This window comes from Arachis ipaensis, chromosome B5, assembly GCF_059453495.1.
Source record: "Arachis ipaensis isolate K30076 ecotype BB chromosome B5, ASM5945349v1, whole genome shotgun sequence".
NCBI classification, from domain to species: Eukaryota; Viridiplantae; Streptophyta; class Magnoliopsida; order Fabales; family Fabaceae; genus Arachis; species Arachis ipaensis.
Window position 1 is genome coordinate 74,435,228 of NC_142440.1, and position 6,465 is coordinate 74,441,692.

Below are 6,465 nucleotides of genomic sequence, written 5' to 3' on the forward strand. Positions count from 1 at the left end.
GAGAGAGATAATTTGGAGGTGTTGTAGCTTTTTAAATTAAAAATTTGGCCATCACTATCTAGTTGACATTTATCTAAAATTTGAAAGATAGGAAAGGAGATAATCTAGATATATTTCATTCTTCTTCTTGGAAGCTTCATCCTTTCTCACCTCATGCTCACTATCACACATCCATCTATATGGCTTAAAAGTTATTACCTATTGTTTTGCTGCATCTGTTGTTTCTACCTCTTCAAATAATATTCTGAAGGTCTTAAAATTTTTGGAGATAAGTAAGATAAGAAAGCCGACGTATGTCTTGACGTGTGATAGTAGTGTTGTTTCTAATTCATATTTTCTTTGCTACTACTATATTTCTATTTTTATTGTCTCTAATCTATGTTTGCAGGTGCTTAACTTCCTCCTTTAATCACAAAAGGAGAAAAAATTGGTATAAAGAGACTTAATTATTTTGTGGTAATATTTTAGAAGTACTGAAACTATTTTGAGACTTCTTATTACTGTTAATGTTTATTTGGGATGATTTGATTTTAGTGTCATTGGCTACACCTTCTTACTCTTGCTCATAATTGTTACTCTTGCTCATAATGCTATATAGTTATTATTGTTTGTTGTTTGTTTGTATTTCTACTACACTCTGATTTTCAGCTGAAAAGCATTATAGCACATATTTAGGAGGAGCTTTAATCTCTGGATTCAGGGTGAGAACTTTCTGCGAGTGAAAGGGAAGTTATCCCATTCTTATTACTTTTTCTTAAATGTTTTTATTTTAAAATGTTTGTCATTAAGAAAAAGATTGTTTGAGTTAAAAAAAAAAAAATTATACAAACATTTGGTTGATTGATTAAGAATTGATTCTAATTTATGGTGTAATTATGTGTTATAAAATTTTAGGATTGACATTAATATGTATGATTATTTCATTTGATTTAGAAAGAATCAATCATTTAGACCAAGATATGAAAGAGATTGTTGCTACTCATGCAAATAGAAAAGGAAAGAAGCATGACAATTATTATGAGAGTTAATAGATAGCAACAACTAATATGAATAATATAACACTACTTGAATTATGTTTGAAAATAATCATTATTAAGAGCAAGATTTGAAAAAAATATAGAAAGATGTGCTCCTACTTAAAGGAAGAAAAGTATCATGTCTTTAATGGAAAATGATTTGTTACAAGTGAAAAAAAAAAGTATTATTGACTTTGTTTTTTATAGAAATAAATTTTTTAATATTTTTTATTTTACAGAAATATCTGATATCCGATTTGATTCAATTCGATCTGCAAATACAGGTCGAATTCAAGAATAAAAATGCCGATATTGAATTTGATCTAATCCGATGAGTTTAGTGCAAATCGAATTAAGATTTCGATCATATTCAATCTGATCCAATCCATAAATATTCATACCTCTCACCTTTCTAATGGAGAGATCTTGCTACTTGTGGACATGGCCAAGGCCCAAAAGTACTTGAAAAACCCCTTGACTTTACTCAAACTTTCTTAGAGAATGGGCGAGACATGGAAAGCAAAGCATGCCTGATCACTCAGGCTGTCATTTTGCGTGACAAATGCCAAGGCGGCCCTCAAAAAGCAGGTCAAGCTATTGGCACCTAACCTTGACCTTTCCAAGGTAGGTGCTTCCGATCAAGCTGCGGATGGAAGGATTATTAACATCATTGACAAGTAGGTTTTTATAATTTTTCTTTGAACTTTAATTTATTTGGAACTTATAGGTGATTTGTGTTTCTTATGTGGTTGGCACTTTGCTCTACTTGTCTTATTAATTATGGAATTATTTATCCATTTAACTGGATTTTGGTGGCGCTGGGCTATTTAATTTCCAGCATGGTGTTTTATAACTTTTATGATATTGTTGTCTTCGTTAGGCCGTTTTCTTTGTCATTGATTTATCTATTTTTAGGCGTATTTTTTATCTTGTAGTTTTTGGATATAATACTTTGTGAAATAAGTTACCTAAAGGTGATCAATCTTTAGGTTTTTTAGAATTTTAAATTATGTTTAAATATTTTTCTAATTTGATTCGTTATTCGAATCAACTTTAGCAAAATAAAATAACCACTGAGGTAATGAAAAACTTATTGTAAATTAAAAAAAAATAAATAAAAGGGAGTTATAAAAGGGTGTGGAACTTTCAATGGAAGAGGGAATTCTGCCAGTGGGAGACTGATAGCTTGAATCAATTGCTGGATATCCTGCACGCTGTGAGATTAATAGCAGGAATACAAGATAGAGTGGTCTAAAAATTTGATAAGGAAAGCGTTTATATTACTAATTCATTTGTGCAGGTTTTGCAGGAACAGACTTTGACGGATGATATCCTTAGCTACAAGTTCACAAATAGAATCTAGAAAGGATTAATGCCCTCTCGAGTTGAGCTGTTTACTTGGTTTGTGCTAGTAGGCCGAGTTAATACAAAGAATCGTTTGAGTAGATTGGATATCATTGATCAAAATGATAATATTTGTGTCATGTATAACAAGGAAGTTGAATCTGTACAACATCTGATCTATTTGTTACGTGTGAGTTTGCATGGCAGGTATGGTGCGCATTGATGTCTTAATTATTTAACGCACTAATACTTTTTACTTAACCAATTTAATATTATACCCTCAAGTCTTTGTACCTTTCAAATTAATTTTTATATAATAATCTCTATATCTCTTTAAAAAAAATTGTTTAGTTTTTTTATATTAACATATTTAACATTTATATTTATTATGTATTTTAGATATTTTTTCTTGTAAAAATACTTATTTTTCTTCTAAATTTACGTTGTTAAAAATTTTTTTTATAAAGACATCTTATATCATGTATTCTATAAGGGTATTGTATTTTTTAAATAATTAATAATTAATAATTTATTTTTTAATTTTTTAAAATTTTTAAAAGAATTAATTTTATTTAATAAGATATTTTATAATTTTATATGTACTATTGATATTGTTATGTTTTTTTTATGTAGCTGTCATATTAAAAATAAAATTATAAAAAAAATTATAATTTATAATATATATTGATAAATCTTTTGAAAAATTAACTCAAATAACTATATGTTAATTCTTTGTATGGAATGAAAAAAAAAGTTCATCTATTCGGCCCTCCATATTAAAATTTTTAGATCCGTCCTTGCCTGTGTGATTTGTTTTTATAAGGAATAAGGTGTATAAAAAAATGAAAAAAAAATATACATACCGGTTATTTAAAGAGAGGTGATGATGGTCCAAAGTAGGTTTGAAATTTCCTCAGATAGAATTAGCGTTGCAAGTATAGTCTCAATCCAACGATCAACCAACATCAAAGTTTAAAATAAGAATGTCACAATCAACAAAAAATAACTGGGAGTTTTAAATCTTGGGTCGTTCTCTCTAGGAATCGTAATTAAGTGTTATATTATTGGCTATGAGAAAATGGGGGTTGGTGGCAAGAAGCAAGTAATGAAAATAAGAAGAAAGTAAATAAACATGCAAGAAATTAAACAGAAGTAATTAAATTCAAAGCAATTAATCAAAGAAAAGGGAAATTCAAATGATAAGAAACCTCTTGGCATGGATTGAGAGCTAAGGTTACCTATCCTAGCCATTGACCACAAACATATGATGATTATGAAGAGTTAATCCTACTTAGTCAACCCTAACATCGAGGATAAGTCAAACAAGTATAATTGATTTCAATCCACAAGTCCTAACCAACTCTATTAATGGAAGACTTAGAGTTAGTGAAAACCAAATCAACTAACTACTCTAATATATCAATCAAGGATGGGCATCAATGACTCAAGGTTATCAAAGTCCTCAATTCCAAGCCAAGAGTGAGAAAAAACTAAGTAAAAACTAAACCAAACATTTTTATCAAACACTTGGTGTACATGAAAATAAAAGCATATTAAATTGCAATAATAATAAAATCTAAAACTACAAAATACAAGAAAATAATAATAACTAAGAAAGTAATAATAACATGAAAACATAAATTTGCATTAAATGAAATTAAAGACAACAAGAGTGTTCATAACATAAAAGTAACAAAATAAAGGAAATAACAAAAGAAATGAAGAAGATCAAGACAAAAGAGTATGAAAACATAAAGGAAACTACACTAAAACAAGAATTAAGAACTGAAATTAAAGAGAAATTAAACTAAGAAAATCTAAATTCTAGAGAGAAGGGGGAGCTTCTTTCTCTAGAAAACTAAGACAAAAACATAAAAAAATCTAAACCTAATTGCTCCCCCTTACCTCCTCTTGGATTAGGGTTGAAATAGCTTTAGAAATGAGTTGGATTAGGTTCTGTGGGCCCAAAATTCACTGCCAATGAATTGCATTAATAAGGTCACGTGCTGCCACCTGTGCGTACGTACAGACGTGTGCGTCACGTGCTGCCACCTGTGCGTACGTACAGACGTGTGCGTACGCACACTTTCTGATTTTTCCACTTGTGCGTACGCACAAAGGGTTGTGCATACGCATTACTACACGCTTCCACCTGTGCATACGCACACATAATTCTGCGCACGCACACTTGCTGAAAAGCTCCAAACTCTATTTCTTTATGATTTCTCCACTTTTGTATGCTTTTTCCTCACTTCTTCAATCCATATTAGTCTTGTAAACTTGAAATCACTCAACAAACATATCAAGACATCAAATGGAATTAAAGTGAATAAAATTTAGCAAATAAGGGCCTAAAAAGCATGTTTCACTTTTGAGCGCAATTTACGGAAAATTTACAAAACTAAGCTATTTCATTGAATAAGTGTAGAAAAAGTTGATAAAATCCACCCAATTAGAACAAATAAATACCATGAAATGTGGATTTATCAAGAAGTCACCAAGAATTTTAAGTAAAGGCTCCTACTTTATATATATGTCACGGTAATATTTTCGCTATCAGAGTAGCACAGCCGAAAGCGTGATATTCTGGTGATAAAAGTCTTATATAATAAATTTCTTCCTTTGCTTTGTAACCTTACATGCAAAAGGTGTGTCAAAAATAAGCTTAATAATTTTGTGCACATTAAATATGCTACTTTTTATGAACCATTATATTTTATTAAATGGAAACTAAAAAATGTTATAAAATAAGAATATTAATAGAATTTAATAAATATAAAACATATTAGTATATAGGTAAAGTATAATTTTAGTTTTTTACGTTTGGGTTGAATTCTAATTTATTTTTTAATGTTTTAAACTTTTTATTTCAGTTTCAAAAACCTTCAAGCATCCTATTTTGATCCTAAAATTATTCAAGCAGATTCAATGCTATCCTACTGTTAAATTTGACATAATCAATTCGCATATTGAAGAGCCAACCGTGTTTGATTTTAGTTTGTAAGTAAAATCGGCCCATCAATAATTACTAATGTAAAATTTTTTCTTTTAATTTTAGAACGTTCATGATTGATTGTTAGGATTTGAAATTTTGCATAAGAAGAAAATTGAGGAGAAAAAATATTAAAAGATTTTGTTTTTTTTTTAAATACATGGAAGAATATATTACGTAACTAGTAACGTTATTATATTTACGTCACCCGCTTTGTTAACTATTCATGTGAAATTTAATAATAGGACCACATTGAATCTATTTAAAACTTTTTGGGATAGAAATAAAACGTCTGAAACGTTAGGGACCAAATTAAGATCTAGCCTAAATTAATATTGTGACTAAAATAGTGTTTTAAAAATGTGTCAAACTCTTCTAAAATGATAGTATTATTAATAAAGTAATAGAATAATATTTTAATCGCCCTAGAATTAAGATAGTGAGATTCAAAAATAATAAATATTACAAATTTAAAATGATTAAAGTATTACTTTATCATTTTACTAACATTCTCACTTTACATATAAATACATAAAATATAAATTTTTTTGTTCATTAATATATTTTTTATGCAGTAAAATGTTTATAATATCAAAAAATTTATATTTAAATGTTATTTTTAACTACAGAACGTAAAATATAAAAATAATTAAGTTATTTTATATTATTTGATAAATAATTAAATTATTTTATTAAAAATTAAAAATATATTAAATAACTACTTTTGTTAAAATTGTATTATTATATAAGATAATTTTTTATATAAATATTTATGAACATATATTTTATTTAAAATATTATAGACAATACATGAAAATTTTGGATTTTTTCTATTTTTCACACTTTTAAACAAATATTTTGAATTTTTTATTTATATTTAAAAAAAATAGAAAATAAATGTATTTTTTTAAAATGTCAGTAAAATTTACTTTTACAGAGAGAAAAAACTATAAGATGACATGAAAATTTAAATTACCGAAGTCGAGTTTGTTATAACCCAATCATGATAGTTTAAGAAGAAAATCTATAAAATTTATATCATCTAATCGTCAATTGTTAATCCAACTTAATCAAGTTGAGGTGAGGCAAAAATTCACGCATAAGTCAAGTCAA

The 6,465-nt window shown here is 27.7% G+C and overlaps 1 long non-coding RNA gene across 1 annotated transcript; it reads left to right on the forward strand.

Annotated features, from left to right (window-relative positions):
• LOC110271982 (uncharacterized) lies at positions 1-2,566 on the forward strand. The gene is made up of 2 exons (XR_002362881.2): positions 1-1,693; positions 2,317-2,566. It is a non-coding gene; the product is annotated as an uncharacterized LOC110271982 (long non-coding RNA).
• Positions 2,567-6,465: the final 3,899 nt, after the last annotated feature.